The sequence below is a fragment of the Strix uralensis genome, chromosome 4, assembly GCF_047716275.1.
Source record: "Strix uralensis isolate ZFMK-TIS-50842 chromosome 4, bStrUra1, whole genome shotgun sequence".
NCBI lineage: Eukaryota > Metazoa > Chordata > Aves > Strigiformes > Strigidae > Strix > Strix uralensis.
In genome coordinates this window covers 30,642,357-30,664,004 of record NC_133975.1, presented here as the reverse complement: position 1 = coordinate 30,664,004, position 21,648 = coordinate 30,642,357, and the positions used below count along the sequence as shown (strand labels likewise).

Genomic DNA, 21,648 nt, shown 5'->3' with positions numbered 1-21,648 from the left:
TGTGAAAATTTTTTTCCTAATGTCCAGTCTAAACCTCCCCTGTTGCAGTTTAAAGCTGTTCCCCCTTGTTCTGTCACTAATCACCTGTGAGAAGAGACCAGCACCAACCTCTCTACAATGTCCTTTCAGGTAGGTGTAGAGAGTGATGAGGTCTCCCCTCAGCCTTCTCCTCCTCATACTGAACAGTCCCAGCTCCCTCAATCTCTCCTCATAGGATTTATTCTTCAGGCCCTTCACCAGCTTCGTTGCCCTCCTCTGCACTCACTCCAGCACCTCGATAACTCTCTCATATTGAGGTGCCCAAAACTGGACACAATACTCCAGGTGTGGCCTCACCAGTGCAGAGTACAGGGGGACTGTCACCTCCCTACTTCTGCTGGTCACGCTGTTTCTAATACAAGCCAGGATGCCGTTGGCTTTCTTGGCCACCTGGGCACACTGCTGGCTCGTGTTCAGCTGCTTGTCAATTAGAACCCCCAGATCCTTTTCTTCCAGACAGCTCTCCAGCCACACCTCCCCAAGCCTGTACCGATGGATGGGGTTGTTGTGGCCCAAGTGCAGGACCTGGCACTTGGCCTTGTTGAAGCTCATCCCGTTAACGTTGGCCCACCGATCCAATCTCTCCAAGTCTCTCTGTAGAGCCTCCCTATCTTCATGCAGATTGACACTCCTGCTGAACTTGGTGTCATCTGCGAACTTACTGATGATACACTCTATGTCCTTATCAAGATCATCAATAAAGATGTTGAACAGAAATGGTCCCAACACTGAGCCCTGAGGAACACCACTTGTGATCGGCCGCCAGCTGGATTTAGCTCCATTGACCACCACTCTCTGGGACCGTCCATCCAGCCAGTGCTTGACCCAGCAGACCGTTCGCTCATCCAGGCCATGAGCAGCCAGTTTTTCTATGAGAATCCTATGGGGAACTGTGTCGAATGCTTTTTGAAAATCCAGGTAGACAATATCCACAGCTTTTCCCTCATCCAATATTCGGGTCATCTTGTCATGGAAGGAGATCAGGTTTGTTGGGCAGGACCTGCCTTTCATAAACCCATGCTGACTAGGCCTGATCCCCTGGTTGTCCATTATATGACTTTTAATGGCACTCGAGATAACCTGCTCCATGACCTTCCCTGGCACTGAGGTCAGACTGACAGGTCTATAGTTTCCTGGATCGTCCTTTCTGCCTTTCTTGTAGATTCTCCTAGTCCTTGTCCAAGGAACTTGTTTTTTAAACCGGTAAAACAGGGAGTTTCTCAGGATACAAGTTTGCAGACCACATGGCAGAAAATCCTAAGGGTTCTGGTCTTTGGGGAGGATACAAAATGATTGCGTGGGGAGTTAAGGTGTCAGCACAATTGAAGGCAGGATCTCCATTTGTTCTTTCTTCAGTACTATGTCCTTCCCACTCCTACCCACAGTGCTTTGTTGCACTGGGGAGAGGAGACTGTTTTGAGTTGTATCTTGCAGGCCCCCTTTCCTGTGAGCTGATGGAACAGTAATTCCAATGATCTCTGTGAAAACATGCTGTTGCAGTATTCTTTGAACAATCATGCATGATGTGAATTTAAAATGAAAGATTATTTGTGCTTGTATGGCAAAGAAAAGAGCAGCAAGAATTAAAATGAGAAAGGAGATTAAAGTCTCCTTTTAAGCTGGGTACATTTTTTGAATGGCTGATTCTATTCTCTTGATTTTATTTTTGTTTCATTTTTTAAGTGGAGAACAAGCATCTGAAGGATATCAGAGTGTGTTTTTCTTAACGTTGAATTAATTACAAACTAAGCTTTGGGGGGATGGTTCTTGGATCTTTGTGGTATTTTTAATTTTATTTTTTTAAGTATTTCCTTTATGCCAGCTGTAGACAGTAATTTTTTTAAAAAAGCCCCACAACTTTTTTTGCGTGGATAAGTTTATAAAAGCTTGTAATAAGAAGGTAATTTGGGACAGTGTTATTCTTGAATGAGCTGGGAATTTACGGCATAAATTGGAGTAATTTTCCTTTCTGGAATGTTAATATTAAAGAGGAAATGTTAATACTGCAGTAAGAAAATCCAGATGACACAACTATATTGCTTCATATCCACTGAGAGTCTTGTAGAGGAGGAAGGGTAAACCAAAACAATGGATGGATGGCAAGGCTCTTTCAGATGGGAAGAGGGATAGCTGTGCGCTGTAAACTGCTTCTGGATCTGCTCCTGTATGCTGGTGGCGGTTCAGCAGCAGCGGGGTGCTGCCAGGGGTCCCTGCCTGTTCCGGGGGTCCCTGCCTGTCCCTGCTTCTGGGGTGCTCCTCCAGCTTTTTGACTGCTGGACGCTTCCCCCTGCTGGGAGCTGCGCGCTCTAGCTCTCCCGGGACCCGAACTCCTGCCTCTGCTGCAGTGCCCTGCTGAGCTCTGCTCTTGAGGATTGTTTTAAACTGAAACTTAATCCCCCAAGACAAAAAAACCCCCCAACCAACCAAAAAAAAAAGCCAGCACTCATGTACAGTCTTTTTCTATCTGCCTTTCTGAACAAGGTGAGCAGCACTTTTACAGAGAAAAGGAGGTCTTAACTGCAGGATTATGAAAAGCAGACATCACATCACCTTAAAAAAACCCCTGAAATTTTCCTTTACCACTGACAGAAGACATTACAGCCCAGCCCTGTGTTTCTAGAACTCATGCTGTACCACTGAGGTCCATTTTCAGGGAGATGAATTGGGCTTTACAAGGTTTTTCTGTTGATACCTTTTGCCTTTTCAGCAATCCAGCCAGGAGATGCTTCTTGTAAGTGGTGGATCAGGAAGTATATGAATGCCCCAAACGCAGCATCCCCCACTGCCACCGTGTTCCTGGACTGACAGTCGTCTTGCTCACCACTTTATTTTACTCATACAGCCTCAGAACACAGTCCTGAATCGAGGCCTGTTCCAAGTTTCCTTATTGTTTGAAATTTCTCAAGGCATCTTCTTGTTGAGAATAACAGCTCTGGCTGCATCAGCTTCTGGGGTTTGTCAGTCAAGACAAGCTTTCCAGGAGATGCTTTCTGCTCAGTTTCAAACTAGCCTGAATCAAATGAACATAATTGACTGTTGCCACAGGATAAAATGAACAAACTGATAAGATTTATTATATCTTACAATAAATGTGTGTATTTGCCCGGATCCTTTCAACACGGGACCTCCTTGAAACGGAAGAAAGGAAGGGGTGAGAGGGGTGTGCTGAGGGTGGAAAATTGTGGGAAGAGGTCTGGCTCGCCTGCACTGTGTAACATATAGCATTGCTAGAAGACCTCGCTGCCGCTCTGCAAAACCCTGGTTTGCTGCAGTAGTAGGTTTGTTGAAGTAACCAGAGAGGAATCGCATGAAGGTTCTTCATCTGGTTCCTGCCTAATAGGTGCCACTCTTTTTTTCAATCACTGGTTATGACAGGCCTCAGAAGCCTTAGAAGTTGTTCTTCTAGATAAGAGGAAGCTTGAAGCTTATTTTCCTTGAGATAAAGAATGAATTGGGCTGACAAGTTCTTGGCATAAGCTGGGCAGTTCTTCCTTATCTGTGCTTCTCAGTCCACAAAAAGGACTTCTGGGGCTTGTGGGAAGCTGGGCTGCTCAAGACTTGGTTCCTTGTGCTTTGAGGATCTCTAACTGCACTGTTTGTCTGGGCTACCCAGGCTTACTAATGAAAGTTTTCAGCCAGAATTCACATTTTTTCCTGGGCCCTCTGACACTCACATAGCCATCCTCAGAGTGCAAGGATCAAGAGATACAAGATGCTGTTGCCCGTAGAATCTGCTAGTTGAAAATGGCAAAATCCAGAACCCTTCATGCTTAATTTTTTGAAGACATATTTTTAGTTCTTCTGGAGAAGGACTCCCTGTATTTGTATTATTCTCAAGATAATCTCTATTGTCATTACTGATAATGTCTGCTGTCATTAAATCCCATGTTTCTGACTTTTTCCTTTGCCCATGGGAAGACACGATAAATTTGAGTTTTACCCAGATGTTGTCCAGCCATCAAGAGGTCTCTGAGTACTTGTATCTTCAGCTGGTTAGCACAGCAAGGTAACTTAATGTCTGTAAGGAAATTCAGTGAGTGCAGTCTCTCAGCTAGTTTTATCTTCTCACTGTTTCTTTGTTAGCATTGCACTCTGTTCTGCAGGTACATTCCTTGCAAGATGTAAAGAAGGACAGATTTCTTTCTGATTAACTATCAGAAAGAGTAACTACTGATGTCTGCAGTCAGGGCAGAAAGGGAAGATCTTTATGTTGCTTAGGGGAAGTGGTTTTTTGGCTGTCTGCAGCATTTCTTTTAAAACTGACATCCCTTTCTTGTTACCTTAATGCTTTTGTTTGTGAATTTTGAGAGTTTCTTTTTTCCCCTGTGTAAGTTTGCAAACCCCTTTTCTCTTGGTATGACCATGGTGTATTTTCCTGCAGATGTATTCAGAGTTCAATAGCAGCTTAAAGACTGTGTCTGTTTAAGTAGACTTTATGAATCTCCAAAGTGAGCTCTGATCTTTCTTGTGTTATAGTACGATCTCCCAGTAACTGTTGCTTTGGCTGACGTTGTGAGATTTTTCTAAGACTAGCTCTCACTCTGCTTGGCTACCTGCCTTCAAGTTTGCCTCCTGAATTACCTCAGCAACAAGGTTTTAAAATGCAGTGATATGCATTGGCTTTGTTGCATACTGTGGAATTACTCGTTTGCTGTTCAGCCATATTGCCAGAGCAGAGAGTGACTGAGTGACCTGGAGGGGTGTTTTAGTTTATCATTCTCGTACTATAAAGTAAGCCTGCTGTATCTTACAATGGAGAAAAATGTGCCATAATAGACTGATGAGAAGAACAAATGACAGCCTGTCATTTAGATGGCAAATCAATGTTTGGGAAGGAAACTATTATCTGTTGGCAGCAGGTTTGGTTGCAAGTTTTGACTATATGTTTGGGATTCTTGTATGATTCCAAACTTAATATGAAACAGGAATCAAAGTTTACACAGGCTAAAATTTATGTGAAGTGAGCTATTTACCTGGCAGAGCTTAAAGATGCTTTTACTCTGGAAGGCAGACAGAATCTGTGCATGGAGAAATACTTTTTTGGTTTTATATAGATAAATACTTACACAATTATTGATTTTAATTTTTTGTAGTTGATCCAAAAATCCAGCCTCCTCTTCTGTTATTTAGCATGGCTATATAATACTTAGCAAGGCTTCTGTTATTTAGATGTTATTTTAGTTATTTTAGTTATTCTGTTATTTAGATGGCAGATCTTTGGATTCTAATTCATAATGCCTAGCTCCAGCGCTCACCTCTTTGTGCATCTTGTTTTCCTGAAGTGTAGCAAAGAGATGCTGAAATGGGTTTTGCTGCTTTATAGCTGCTCACAGTTTCAGAAGTGGTTGTGAAAACTGACCAAACCAAGCCAGTTTTTATGCCCTGATGAACTGCGGTCCTTCTGCAGGCTCTGGACGATGCTACACCAAGGACCACTTAATTTCCATAGATTGTGAATGTATTTTCTAAAATGATCTTCAACTGGGAAAGATTTCCATTCACTGTGGGAGAGAAAAGTTTTATGACCATACCTAAATCTCTTACTTAAATAAGCAACCAGAAAAAGAAACCCATATTGAGCCATTTTCAGTTACTGGAAACAGCCACAGAACACGCACTGAATGTGTATGCTGCACGTGGCTGTTTGAGCTCCAGTTACCCCATAGAAAAAGGAAAATAACCTCCACAGAAAAAGCTGCAGTTCTTATTAATGACAGGGGAACATGTCATGGCTTCAAACATTCTGCTCTCCTTACTCATTCTGTGGTAGGCAGAAGTGTATCAGGGAGGGATTGTGAGAAGATATCCAGAACACAGGGTAAATATATGCAATGTAGACAGAAGTCCTTATCTCTTCTCTATGACAGAACAGCCAGAGTATGGAAATGGTTATAAAAATGAAAGCCTGAGGCTGGAGCTTTGTTCTTTCTGTAGAGCTGTCAGTTTGGTTTCGAAGGCTAGAATTGGCCATATTAGGTTTGCATGAGATCTAAAGAAGCTAGGGCTCTAGGTTTGCATTGAAACTATGACAAATATGCTACTTTGAAGTAAGAGAGGGGAATAAGTAAGATAATGCAGGGCCAAGCCCTTGAGTTGATCGAAGTTTGTTTTTACCAACATGCTAGCAGAGAATTTGGCCCTGCATGTTCAAACAACACGTCTTTAAGATGTAAGGTCTGCTCCAGATTATTTTTTTACTATTTATTTTGGGTCTCCATGTCTTTACTTGAGTACTTGTTCTCAACTCATAAAGAGTATCTTTGACTATTTCAACTAGTCTATGCCATAATACTTCATAAGCAATGATTTTTGTGGTAACTGAGTCACTTATGGAAACGATTGTCTTTCATTCTGTGATTAAGACGTATTCCTGTACATTAAGCCCTCAAAATGGCCTAGTCAAGAGGTTGCATCAGTAACTCAAGAATTTAGGCCAGCAAATGAGGGAGGTAGGTCAAAGAGGACTACCAAAAAGTGGCCTTGTAAATCAAAAACATTAAGGAGAGGGAATTTCTGGCATTCCTCAGTATCTGGGTTTATTTTCTTACATTTCTCTAATAAGAAAAACACACTTCAGATGTGTTCTTGGTAAATGTTTTCACTTGTCTCATCTATCTCTGCTGCCAAATGTGACCCAAAATATATTGGTTTTACATGCCTTGAGGACATCTATTGGACAACTAACAAGTGCATCTGTAAAAGTGGAGTTGGCACTCGAATGCAATCCCTGAATGTAGATTCAATTGTCAGCACCTCATTACTAACTGTTCTTTCACTGGAATCATTTTTATTAAAATAACCTTATGCAATAGCTTTAAAACCCAGAACAGAATGCTCTAAAGTAACCTATTATGTTACATGTAGCATTCCCAAGTAATACATATGTTGCAAGGATCAGACTTTGTTTTTAGCATAATTTATTTGCTTTGTCCAAAAACTAAATTAAAATCTCTGACAAGTAACTCTTTAATATATGCATTTTAAAGAGCTGCTTGGCAAGAATTTTGATATACCTTGTAGTGTACACAATCCTACTCAGAAGCTTTCAATTTACTTGATTCGAACAGTAACTCGGTCTGGCATTCTGTGTAAGCTGTCCTGCAGCTTGTAGGAATGAAACATTTTACAGAACCGTTTTGTTGGACTAAAAGGCAGCCAGTTGAAACTCAGACAGGAGTAAATGATGGTTATGAATATTAGAAAGTTTTAAGAAATTATTTGTGTGCACTTTTTTCCTTCGCCCCTGCAGAGCTTGGCCACTGTTAAAGGAGCAAGAGTGAATTTTGGGGTAATGTTGAAATGATTAAGGTTTGCTTTATTACAGTGACCAAGAGGTCTGTGGTGTATCTCCGAAGCCTTTCAGCATCAAGCCTTCCCTTTACTTTGTGAAGTACTGTATATCCACATCTGTTAACTGGAAAACAGGGTGGGTGGGTCAGGTCGCAGTAGGCAATACTTTCAACAGAAAGAATTTCACTTTTCAGTGATTTTTCTTTTGTTTGTCTTGAAGGAAGCAAACTGACTTCAGTGTTCATCTGGATGGTCAGCTGTTTTGTTTCCAGCAGTCCTCCAATTGCTATGGTGTGCTTGGTTGTTTATTTGGATCAGCCTGCCTTTAGTTGTTGCCTGGGGTCTAAAGATCAGGTGCTGCTTCTGCTTTTGAATGGTGGTGGACAGCTGGAATAACCCTTTTTTTAAAAAAAAAAAATAAAAATTCTACTTGACAGTGACTTCACATGCTATTACAGGCTATGCATCTTACCTTTCTTCAGGAGCCCCTTTGAGAAATCTTTGAAGACTTCCAAATAATGTGTTACTTTGGGGGGCGGGGGGGCAGGAGAAGAAGAGGAAGGAGCACTCCTAGAGCTGGTCCCATGCTGAGTCAATGCAGAAGAGCTTAGTCCTGGATGCCTGGCAACATGTGACAACACTACCCTTGATTTGGACCTGGAACTTATTTTTGCAAGTCCAAGTATGATGCATAGCTATCCACTGGGTGCCCCAGTGCCAGCATAATTAAGAGCTCCTTTTGTACTACTGTTTGAATAATGGGAAAGTTTTACGGTAGGTAAATGTTCTGTGGCCTGTAATAAAGGTTCTGCAGTGATGGCTGGTGTGAAGCTAATGCAGAAGGGAAGGAACCCTACTGGCTGGTTAATGGATAAAATGATAACAGTATGTATTCTGTATTGTTAAATAACGTAATTAAAAAAAGGAACAGATAGGGTTAGAGGAAGGATGGAGGTAAAATGTTTTGAGGCATGCTGACCACATTTTAGAGCTAGGACTCTTTGCCCGGTTGAGAGTAAATTTGCTTTTCTGTTTGCACAGAACATGTTCAAAATCATGTCTCTGTACAAGATGGAGCTTAGTGGGATTTAATACTTCAAGGGTTAGTAAAACCTAAACATCAAGTCAGCCTCTGTCAAAACCAGCCCTACCTTCCTGAGATGCATCTTCCTTGCTCTCCTCTCTCAGTAATCTGCCAGCTCCTTCTGTTTAGGGTGTCAGCAGAAAGGGTTGAAATGATCAAACCTTGTGTTTGGTAAGTATGCTTGCTGTAGATCAAAAAGAAGAATCCTTAACAAAGATTAATAAAATCCCTGTTTTATTGGTACACTTGACTTTCAGTAAAGTTTTTGAGATAATCCAAGTTTTGAAAGAGACACTGAAATTCATGTATTTTAAGACAACCAGAGGCATTTAGTTCCAGGATAATAATCATGCAAGATTAGACTTCAGAGGTTCTTGAAGTTGATAAGTTACATGTCATAAAAGGACTTCAGGCAAAGGCGATCTGTTTCTTGTTGGTGCAGTTTCCAGGCATGGCTTCTGTTTCAGGGCTATTCGAATGACTTCTCTTTCACTCATGCTTCCGCCTGGTGAGCAGCCAGAGCTCTGCATGGGTGCCTTTTCTTACATCCCTTACCTTCCCAAACCTGCCTTTGTTTCCTCGAGTAACATCGTTCAGCATTAGCATTACGACAGAAAACATATTGCAGTTTGCACAGTAGTCATATAATGGTGTGAAACATCACTGGGAGTCTGTTTTGTAGAATGTGAATAGAGCTGGCTTCAGAAATGTATTTAGGGAGAGTCTGGTCCTTTGCCAGTCATTTCACGCTCGTGCTGTTTCTTTTTCCAGTAGTTCAGCAGGAGTAGCCTTACTTGTTTAGAGGAACTCTCTTCCAGACAAAACATTTGATAGCTGCTGAAGAAATAATCTTGTAGCAGTATCAGCTGCCCTATGAAATTGGAAAGCTAAAACTGTTTGCTTACATGACTCCCAGTATATGTGCATTAGTGTTATATTTAAATTTAAATTTTCCGAAGTGAATGGGAGCTTTGGTGTACTAGTCAGTAACGCAATTCAGAGTTCTAATAATTTTGTAATTTGCAGTCAACAAGGTGTTACGGAATTAAGCCCTAGTTCTCCTTTTCACAGGGTGGTTTGGAGAAGATGAAGAGTCCTGATCTAAGCAGTTTCTCCCTACAATGTCAGCCTCTTCTGCTCACTCAGTTTATTTTACAGATTTTGATGTACTGCACTGGGATGCCACAGCACATGTAGGGGACAACAATTTGTATTTTCCCTCTGATGTTACAAATAGAGATCTGGTTTATCTTCACGTTACAGATTTGTTAGTGTTGGCATGCGTCAGCTGCAGAAAGGTAACTATGTAAGAGGTAAGTTAGTCCAGGAGTTGCAGAGATTTTGCTTGATGTTTGGTCCACAAACAAACCCTTCTTGATCTTGAGACCTGTTGTATTTATTTGTAAGGCTTTTGTGTGTACTCAGTGCTGCTTGTCGCAAGCTTATACATATAACACATCACTGCTATAGCTTAACAACAGTCAAGACTTAGCTTTCGGAGTTTATGTTGCTTGTGGCAGTGGTAAGATACTTAGACAGTATTACAATTTTTGGGGTATATTTTTATTCCATCTGTGGAAAGTTTGATGAATATTTTTCTACTCATTTTGTTCTGATTACATAGCATTTTCTAGAAAGCCACAGTTAGTAAATATAAAAGGAATTACCAGTCGTTCTGTAAATCCTCCAAATTAAATTCTGGCTCAATATGAAGTGTATCTTCTTATCTCTTCTATTAATAAGAAAGAAGAAAAAGTGTAGTTTAAGGAAACTGCCTTAATGTTTCACAGCATATAATCTAGTTGAATACTCCATATTATATTGCTTCCTTATGGTTGACCTTGAGGTTTACAGTTTCAAGTGGATATTAATGATCTTGGGAATAGCTAAAATAAACAGAACACAAAGGTGATGAGAACCCATAGCTCCCCAGACTATTCGCTGGACTGTGTAGTTTTGTTTTTAACACAGGAAAATGCTGTATTGGCTGTCTATAATCAGATGAAACATTGTAAAAATGCTGTCTAAAGGATTCTTGAATCTGACCATATCAGTTTGTTTTTATATATATATATAGTAAATTCTATGCAAAAAAAGCTCTGAATGTTTTTAAAGAAATGTTTCACTAAGCAACTGTTCTAATATTAAGCTGACACAGAAATTCTGTATTACTAGTCTATATAAATAGAATAAGAGGATTTATAAATTAATTTTCTTTTCAGATACTCTGTGTGTGTGCACATGCTTTTGTGCTGATTTTTGTTGTAGTAAAATACAGTCCACAGATTATTTTTCTGCTATCTTGAATTATTTTTCTATTTTGGTTTAACGTACACTGGTGTCATTGGTTTACACTATTACTCTTTGATACTGGAAGTGGCTATGAGTGGAGTTGCATTACTTTTCAATAACATCATTCCGCATGCAGCTGCATTGTCTCACGTATGTGGTTATTAGCAAGTAAAGTTGTTCTGTGTCATGGATGCTGAAGTGTATGTTAAACTTTTTGGCTTTCTGAAGCCAAAAAACTTCTTGTATGTGTATCACAGCATATATATGTGTGTGTATATATATATAAAAAAATGCATCTATATTTAGATCAACATGAAACAGGACTGTGGTTAAGATGCTTGTCCTTACAAGTTTACATGATGCTTGGATCAAGGGAATGTTTGATAAAACTTAAGATGGTGGGTTTGGCAAGTGACGAACCTCCTTCAGATGGTGGTTGGCCACAGTCATAAGACTTGTGTGCATATTCTATTTTATAAATATGGCCATCTGTAAAGTAGATATATGAATGAGCCAGAAGAGTTAAGTTTCCTCTTTTATTTTTTTATCAAAAAAAAAAAGAGAGAGCAAAACGCAGAATGCTTTGTTGCCACTCACTTTTGTTGGGAGGATTTCTTCCCCTCTTTTTAATCAATTCTTGATGTGAACTGAATCCTTGCCAACTTTTTTATAATTAATTCTTAAATTTTATTGTAATTTAGTTCACCTGTGGGACTAAAAATATGTCAAATTTTAAGAGTCTGATTTACTGTCCATTATCTGTGAAGGAGGGGAAAGGAATTCAGCCCCAAACAAAGAGCTGTAGGTAAACAAAGCTGTTGTGGAACAGTTTGGGGTTGCTGTGTTGGTTGTGTTTATAAGAATCTCCTGAATTGTTTGTTTTTAAGTTCTCCCATGCTCCACTGATAACAGGGAGCATATTTCTTCCTGGTTTGGAGTATAGTGGTCATGGTTTTATTGGAACACAATAGTTTATATGAAGCGTAGTGGTTTTGTAACTTAAAATTACAATGTTGTTTTAAAAGCTGTTTTGAGATAATTCTTTCACAATTCTTGTCTGTCTGAAATGAGCTTGTGATTTTGTGTATACTCAGTATTTTTTAGACTTTTGCTACTATGTCCATGAAAATCCTGTCCCATACTTCATATGCTTCGTTGTAAAATGAACCAAAACTTGTTCTCTCATGATGCTCAGTAACAAATTCAAAGAATACTTTCCCGTTCCTGTTGGTCTTAGTCATTGGTTGTGTCTGCTGAATCTTATTTTCTCTTCTCCTAATGGTAATTAACAGCCTGCTTTATCATCCTGCATCTGAAAATGATTGCAAAGTTTGATATAACAGCATTGCGCTGCAGTGTTGGTATCTCTAGATATGCCTTTATGAAGCTAAATATAATAGCTTGCGTATAATAACTGTTCCCTCTCTTATTGCTGTGTTTTAACCAACTTTCCCTGGTGCACTAGACAGTGTACCTTTCATTTGTGAGCTGGAACTTTCAAAGAGTAACCCCTGTTCTCTGCCCGTTTGTTTTATGCCACATTGAGTCAGCTGTATGCGGAATCAGTAATGAAAGAAAACTTGGGCTGTATCCTGGGGGCTGTCTGGCAGTCCCTCCTGGCTGTCGAGGACTAGGCAGAGCAAGTTCTCTGCTTCCCGGTTTGGTCTGCAAAGTGATCCTGCCTGCTGGGTCAGTATTACTAGCACAGGGGGATCAATGCAAAGGTAAAAATAGGAGAGAGGGAGGCAAAATATTACAGAATTTTTGACTTCTAGTGGCAAATCCTGTCTTTTTATGAACAAGTATACTGTATTAGTACAGTAAATACTGTATATTCTTGGTATGTATACCTGTATATTGAACAACATACAGTGAACTGACCAATAAACTCCTGATGAAAATGTGTTATTTCTAACAGTTATTACTTACAAATATTTCAGGTAATCCACAGGAGAATCTATTGTAAAACACTGTGGCTGATCGTCAGCTCCCATTTTTGCTCATACGCTTTAGACTTAATGGCTGCAAGCTGATTTGCAACACCTTGAGTATTGCACAACTGCTTTTAAAATGCCTGGCAGCTTCTTTTTTATCTGTCTACTGTTTAAAATAAGTGTTTTAAAATAAATTGGTGGCAAAAGGTCACGAAGAATCTAGTCTATTTTTAATTATTTTTATTTTCTGTATCTTTAGAATGAGTTTTTTTTTAAACTAAAAATTTATGCTGCCTGTGTCTTTCAGAAAAGTAATCTAATTGTATAACTTGGTAATTAAGTTTGCTAACATCTAATAAATAATACTTTGGTCATATAGGACTATATGACCTATACAAAACAGTACAGAAACATTTATATACTCCTAGTTCGGATGTGGTAATCAGCAAAGTATATCACATAAGCAAGGCCTCTAGTTTTCTTTTTGGGAAAGTTCAGTAGTTTACAGAACTAACAATATAGAAAATTCTCCTATGTGACCCTTCCTGTTGTAGGACTTGATTTATTTTTTGCTCAAATATCTTGTGAAGTACTGAAGTAGCTTCTGAACTTTGCAGTGCACCTTAACTGACAGATTAATTTCTCGTAGCTTCTTCCATCAATTTCTGTAGTGTGATTATTGCTTTAAAATTGCTGTTTGCAGTGTAGAAAACTGCAAATCTCAAAACCTTATGCATTGTTCAGGCAAAAAAGTTGGTGTTTTAACAGCACTCCCTGTGACCTTTAGTGAATCAATTGTTTTATCAATCAAATTACGTTAGTATGAGTTAATTAATTAACTTGATCTTGATGTGACACAGCCTTCCTGGAGTATACACAGAAAGGAGGGAGAGGAAAGAAGGGTCTGTATAAACACCACATGCAAAGGCTGAAGCTATCAGCCTGCCATTAGTCCTTTATCTAAGAGGCTCTTGGCATATAAATCAAACAATAACCTCTCTGTTTTGACTCAGTGCCAAAGTACACAGCCACAGTTGAGTCTAGAGCAGATTACACCAACAGAGTGGTTTGAGGTCCTGGAGTGAAACTGGGAAATAACTGTTAAATTATTCAGGAACATATTTATGATGTTTAATGTTGGCTATCGGACTTTTTTTTAGTACCATTTGCATGTTCTAATCACAAAAACTAATACATGGAGGGCATTTTAACACACATCTAAGTAAGGATGTGAGAAAAATGTTCTAAGCTGAATGGCTGTGAAGAGCTTGTTTTTTAAAAAGTTTTGTGTGTTTTGCCATGTTGCGGTATTTTTACTAATCTATGGTGAGGGTGGTAATATCCAATGCTCCTTCTACAGTTTTTTGCAAGCACAGTACCAAGATGACATTAGCTTTCTGTTTACCTTTTTTTCTAAGTTCAAGTTCAAAATAGTTCAAGTTCCTACTGTCTATGAGGCGCTTTTAATTAGGCTAAGCAGATTTCCAGCCATATAAAATGTCCAATAGCAGAATTACAGTCCACTGCTAAGAGCCATGTTAAAACTTAAAAAAGTTGTCATTTTACTCTCTTAGAAATAAAAAGCATTAGTCCCTTCTGGGGATGTGCAATTTGTATTTATCTGAAAATAAACATTTTGAGGTTTTTGTGTTTTTCTTTGAAGAAAGTATTGCTGCATCTTCAGTTGAACACATGTTGGCTAGCCCATCGGGTGCATGTGATTGGGATGTGTGCAAATACACAGCAATGCTAGAGACCGAAGTCCTGGAAATACTGATAGCTGTTTCTACACAGAAAATTTTTGATAAATTATGTTAGAGACATTTGGTCACTTTCAGAAGGGTGAAATGAAGAGCAGCTTCTATCTTTTGAGTTTCGACTGTGTCTGGGCAGTGTGGCAGTGCGGAGGTCAGCTCTTCCCATCCCCATGGCTTTCCCTATGTCATCCCTGTGGTGCAAAGCAGAGGCTGTTCAGGGGAGGCTGTTCTTCATGTTGCTGTTTATTCTTCCCAGTGGGGGCTGCTGTGTGTGGAGTAGGGTGCAGTCGGGGACTTGTCTGTCCCTGCCGGTTGTCAGGCTAGCATGTGTGTCCAGGAATCATAGAATGGTTTGGATTGGAAGGGACCTTAAAGCTCATCTAGTTCCAACCCCCCTGCCATGGGCAGGGACACCTTCCACTAGACCAGGTTGCTCAAAGCCCCGTCCAGCCTGGCCTTGAACACTTCCAGGCAAGAAGCAGCCAAAACTCAGGGTAACCTGTTCCAGTGTCTCACCACCCTCACAGTAAAGAATTTCTTCCTTCTATCTCATCTAAATCTACCCTCTTTCAGTTTAAAACTGTTAACCCTCGTTGCCACACTCCCTGATCAAGAGTCCCTCCCCATCTTTCCTGTAGCCCCCTTTAAGTACTGGAAGGCTGCTATAAGGTCTCCCTGGAGCCCAACTCTCTCAGCCTGTCCTCATAAGGGAGGTGCTCCAGCCCCCTGATCATCTTTGTGGCTTCCTCTGGACCCTCTTGAGTAGTTCCACATCTTCCTTGCGCTGGGGGCTTCAGAGCTGGATGCAGTGATCCAGGTGGGGTCTTCCCAGTATATCCAGCGTAGCCTTGGCACAGCCTCCACTCTTTCTGAAACAGCAGAGGAATTGGAGGAGGAAGGATGTCTCTTGATACGTGGCCTGTCACTGCAGGCTCATAGCCAGATCTTTACATTTTATTGGAGTCTTGTGCTTCTCTTAGGTTTATTGGTATTTGAATGACATATTGCCAGCAATGGGTTTATCCTTTGTAGTAATGGTCTTCTAACCACCCTGGTGGTGTTTTTTGAAGTGCTGTGCACTTAGTGTGGATGTTGCATCGTCTTTAAACCAGTTATTGCAAAGGATATGTTGGCAGCACACTTAATTTTTTTAGCAATTGTTCTGTTTTGGGCATTAATGTGGTATTAATGAAACTCTAATGGAATCTTTACTGAATTTTTTCTTCCTCCCCTCCTCATGTGAAAATATACAGGCACAGCTGAGCTGCAAAGCTATATAGACATAAGGTGAAAGTTTTGCTGATACAATAACCACAGAATCTCTTATGTTGAGACTATCACAATTTTCCTTCTGTTTTTTTTTTTTTAATCTATAAAAGTACAAACATGAGTCCTTTGTTAGGCTGAAATGTCATTTCAGCTGGTTAATTTTTGAAGCCCACTCACTGTTGTTTTCTGTCACTTATTCAGAGCCTGCGTCAGCAAGTTGCTCTTTGAAATCCTGTGTCCTTTGCCAGGTGTAGAAATAACCACATTTGTTTATTCTTCCTCCTTAACATCTTGCTTGTGTTATGTCCTCCACCTGGTTACTTGCTGTTTCTGATGTAGGCTGTGCTTTCACCTGACCCCAGGCAGTTTAAAAACAAACCAAAACTGTACAAGTCATCTTTTTCTTTCTTGATTTGGGCTACAAGAGATCTGGGAAGGAAACTGGATGTAGATACTGACTTTTCAATTTGGCTTTTGAAAAGGCTAAAGAGATTCTTGACCCATTTTTCAGTAAGGCTGGGGACATGGCAAGGGTTGCGTGTAACTGAAAGAAGAAGTTTGTTATACCGGTGTTTTATAAGGAGAAAACGGGATGACCTGATTTTGTCGTGTTAGGCAAAGCAGTCCAGGCAAAAATCCAGTAATAGATAATGTACATATAAATTTTATCCTCCTTGACTGGAAATCAGATCATATTAAAATAATTTGCAATAGCTTGACAGAGACTGCAGATATGGCTGATAATTTTGGTGATTATGGTATGCTGCTTGGACAAGTGTTTGAATTGTTTTAATTTCGTTAATTATACATGCTGATTGAAGAAATGCATTGCTCAACTAATGTTATAAATGCTAAGGGGATTAAGAATGGCTATTGGTAGAGCTGAAAACATAATCGTAAATGGTGAAGTCATTGAGTGGACATATTTTCTCGTATGGGCTTATTGCTTCTTGACCTTTTGCTCTTGCATTAGTGACCTGGAAGACCATATTTTAACAATTTATCAGTAATATACAAGACCTGGAGCAGTAAGAGAAGTAGGTATCTTTCTGTACTATGGTGTGAAGCAAGAGGCATATCATTTCAGCCAAGTCTAAAATTGTGGTGTTGTGCATTGGACTCCCCCAGGGTAATGTGTCTCCAGGTTTCTGTCTTTGCTTTTAGATTTGCATATACTCTGAGAGTTTGTTCTCCATTGACTAGTGCTTGATTTCACCTATTTCCAGACTACTACTTCCAGCTTGGTAGTAGCACATCCCAGTGCCACCAACCTCCTCTGTTCTCCCCAAATGCATTCAAAATGAGTAGTTTTGAGACTAAGCCTACAGATTATCACAGACAGGGGCACCTTCTGTCTGCCAGGCAACCTTGGCAGTATTGTCCTTGCAGGACTTGACCAGACCAGATCAAGAGAATAAGTTAAAATTATTTTAATAGATTCAAGATTAGGCATTTGATTGTCAACATGTAAATGTCTAGATCAGGCAGATCAGTTCAGGGATCTGAGCTGTGTTTAAAAATTACTAACTTTTTCCTGTCTAAGTGCACAGTTCCACACCGAACATGTTGCCACAGCTGAAAGGGGTGCCATGGGTATGAGAACAAGTTCCCCCACAGTGAGTGTTGCTGAAGCTAGCATGCCATCACCAAAAGAGCTGCTTACCAAACTGCACCTTTAATTCTGCTCAAGGCTTTGGCTTTTTCACCCTGGCATCTCACTACCAGTGAACAGCAGATTTCATTTAGCAGTCTTTCCTTTGGGTATTGCAAATTTGGGAAGTGATCTAGTTAGCCACTTCACAGCTAACTTGTTCTATTCTTGATTTTTTTTTTTTTTTTTTGCCTCACCTGTCTTTAATTAAAGAAAGAGTGTCTCTGGAGACTGCAAATCAGAGCTGCTTGGAACCACCTGCAGCTCTCTTTGGTCAGCATAGAACATCCTAGCCTTTCAGACCTTCTCATCAGCACTGGTTTCCTGGCACTATTGTCAGCTGATGTCTCGTTTTAGGATTCATATAAACTATGCGTCTGATGATTTGGTCCTTTTTCCCTCTTTGTCTTATGATTCAGCTTGGAAAACTGGCATGCAAATACTAGAAGTAGGGGAAGCTGTATCTTTTAGGTGTGTCCATTTCTCCTTCTTCCTTTGTAACCTTTTTTTTTGTTTTAAAGTCCAAATTATATGCAGTTAAATTTTAATTAGTTTTGGAACAGAAAATGCCTCATTAAAAAAAATAACATTTATGTGTGAGAGGAAGGGAGAAATTAGCAATTATCGGGTGTCTGTCAAAAACCTTGCTTTATATATATCAAATGGCATAGCTGTGTCTAACAGGGCTTTTCAAAGACTTCAGCCTTATCTCTGAACATAACATAATGCTTTTGTTTAATAAACTTCTAATTTGTCTACCAGATAACTGCTACGCTTGCTTTTATTATATTCTGTTTTCTGAGATGGCTGGTTGATTAGGTACTATGACCATAATAATAAAAGGAAGGGATTGGGTATCAAAACCTGTGAGCAAAACTCTAAGCTTGTTGATGAAACTGGTTAATGGCAGAAGCCCCTGTATTTTAGTGTTCTCTGTCAAGCTTGCCATGCCCTGCAAAACATTTTGAATAGAGATGCATAGAAGTGTGCACTGTAATATTTACCTACTGTCGTGACATTTATTTTGAAGGGTGGTTTAGAGTTCCTGATCTGTATTGTAGTGTAACTGTAAAAAATTTATTTTTTCTTAGGCAAAACAACATGATTTAGACAATATCTTTAAAGGTTTTGTAATGGATAAAATATTTTTTAAAAAAATCTACTTAGTTTCACAAAACTACTTTCAGAGTGCAGCAGTTTACTAGGTAACATTTAAAATCAATAAATAATCCTTGGGAAGTCAAGGAATGCAAGAGAAAGGAGAAATTTGAATTGCAGTACTGGATCCCATACAAATCACTGATTACAGCGCCCGGTGTCATCAGATTAGGGCATTTGGACGAAAGCAGAGGAACTGCAGATGGGAAAAAGAGGAGGGGAAGGGCACCATGACAAGAGCTGGAAGGCAGTTGCAGACAAATGTCTCACCAAAAGGGGAAGATAAGATAATATTGTTTCCGAGTGTTAGAAATCTCTAAAAGGAAAATGTTGTGGTAACTTCTCTGATCAGGCAACAGGCAACACCAGAGCCCTGTACTGTGTCCTACTGACTCATTCCCAGCAGCCATTCCTGTCTTGTCATTGATGAAGTTAGAAGATGGGCAGCTGTTCAAAGCAAAAGCCCTTCTCTGAAGGTGTAATAGAGGGGGAGCAGGAAATGTGTTTTTAGCAGAAAACATACAAGTACTTTTGCTGCTCTTTTTCCCTATTGCATTTCCAAAAAAATGACTAAACATGGGAACTGTTGCTTTCTGTGGATTGACCTAGTCAGTTGGCTATGTATGAGAGCTATAAATATATATTGATCTCATCCTGTTTATATATTGTTCTATATATGATACCTAAACCACTAGGTATTCAGCAAAGCAGTGGGAAGAAAAATGTCTACAGAAACTCAGTGGATTACTCAGCGATCCAAGCATACAGGAGTGTGGTTGACCCACATCTGCTTTTAGGCTGTACCACAGTTGTTTTGCTTTTTGCTATTTTTAGTGTGCTAAAGTAACCCTCAGGGATCATGCAAACTTAGGTCCTTGAGATTAAAGAAAACCTACTGTAGCTAAAGGAGAAAGAAAGAGTTTACGAAGCAAAAAGCAAACACACACACACACCCCCACCCCAACCCCCATTTTGTTTTAGTGCACTAGTATGACTAGTTCTTTTTTTTTTAGTTTATATAAATAAATATTATTCTATATTTATATATGGTATACTAGATATTTAAATACTATTTTATATTTATAAATAATATTTATATTTATAAATAATTAGTCTGATATTTTTGAGGGGGTTTATTGTTTAAACTAGGAACAAGTAGAAGTACCAGCTGAAGCAGGGACTTGTAGCGATTATGCAAGTATAGTGTATGTTGCTTTCAAAGACCTTGCAGTCTAAATTGACAGGACTGATCAACACATGGTGTGGAAAGGGGGGAGAGCAGCAAGCAAGGACAACAGGTAGAAAAATGGTGCAACTTTATCATGTACATTCTGACTTTTACTGAATTCTATAGAAGCTTTTGGGATGAATTTTCCACATTCTACTAATTGCTAAATATCTTTATGAAATATAGGAGTGAGAAAGATGAGACCTGGGCAAAATTTGGGAGACGCTTATTTTAGCTTCCTTTTGTTGTTCGTTTTCCTCTCTTTTAAAGTCTTAGCTCCTGGTGTGTGTGTGTTGATGTGAGATACTCTGCTTATATTTAGGGTGATGAAGAGAATTGGGAAAATGAGAACAGGTTAAAATCTTAGAAAACAGAAGCTTGACTTTTCTTCCAAATAGGAAAAAATCTCTTTTTCAAAGCTAGCTTCCTGCTGTTTTAGGCCTGATTCCTGATTTCCATAGATTTGCATTTGGAATTGCATGTTCAGGAAGGGATTAGTTAACATGCAAAGTGGTGGCCTCTTGCAATCCATACCTCAGGCACGATTGTAGATGACAGTGAGACATACCCTGTGAATGTGATGTGAACAGAATCAATAGGCTGCATTTAAAAGTGATGCTGTTTGGGTAAGAACTGAATCATAATAGAGTAGATAGTCTGTAAAAATAGCATTAGTCTGTAAAAATAGCATACCCAAGGATCCATTACCTAAGGGAGACTTGCGTTGAAGCATCTAGTTGCTTTGGAAATCTTCCTTATTTCTTGCTCTATCATATGTTATAAATCGTCGTGCGTTTTCTTCGCACGAGTCCCCTTGGAGCTGCTGCCCATGAACAGCACGCAGCATCAGCGCTCAGATCAGAGTTGGCCATGGAGTAGAGGGAGCTGTGCAGCTGCCCTGGCTGATCTGGGATGTGCTGCCTCCTGCCTCCGTGACTGGAGGAAGGTCGAGTTGCACTATGTGAAAGAGAAATGGAAAGACTGTGTCAGGTCATCTGATTCTTCCTTTCTTAAAGCATGGCAATAGGATGAAATTTGCTCTTCCTGTTCATTTGTTGTTTGTTCAGAAGAAGAGTAACTCAACCTTCTTCCCACGGTCCTTCCACCCACTCAGGCTTTGACAGAGGATGTGGGTTCCTGGGATGACAGGAGTGGGGCTTGGTGATTCTCTTACCTGGTTTGGGAGATAGTACAGCTTTGCTAAATACAGCCCTGCTGCTGCAGTAGAGCATAAGCACAGCTGCCCTGTAACACGTATCAAATGAATTGTTCAGGTTTTTTATTTTCTGTGAAACAAAGCTTGTTTTAGCATGTTTATAAGCATGTTGTAAATGACATCAAAACGTATTTAGGAGTTTAAATGTCTCCTGAGGGAAAACCAGAGGGAAGGTTTTTCTTTAAAAAAAAAAAAAAAAAAGTAAAATTCCAACACAGTTAATCCCGATGTGTGGTTTTAGCCCCAGGTGAGGGTTTTTCCTCCCTTCTTCCCCCCACCCCCCTACTGAGAAAACACTGAATTCATTCACAACAGCAACAAATGCAGTGTCCCGAAGGAGAGAGAAGCCTGACAGGGAACTGAGTGCCTGAAAATTCCTAATTTAAGTTTAGCAACAGCAACAATAAAAAGGAAATCCGTAAACACAGAGAGCATAAAGGACTGTTACATTCTGCTATGGATTATTCCTTTCATGTAAGGAGAATCCATGAAACCCAGAGTGACAGTAGTTCATTAAATCATACCAGCAGCCTTCAGTGCTGGAAGTATTGGCTTTAGATTTAAACTCTCGTGGGGAAGTTAGAGCCCATCCTTTCCATAGCTTTTTGGTAACTGAGGAAGTTTGGACCATTTCTGATATTCCCATGTTTGAACAGTAGTGGTTACTTTGAGGCTGACATGCTTATTTGTTGTATATGAATTCTAACGCTTTACAATTGATAGCAAAAAA

General features: G+C 39.7%; 1 protein-coding gene across 1 annotated transcript in view; it reads left to right on the top strand.

Annotated features, from left to right (window-relative positions):
* Positions 1–21,648, top strand: part of SCFD2 (sec1 family domain containing 2) — a 204,022-nt gene that overhangs the window by 14,420 nt on the left and 167,954 nt on the right. The gene's annotated exons all lie outside the window — the stretch shown is intronic.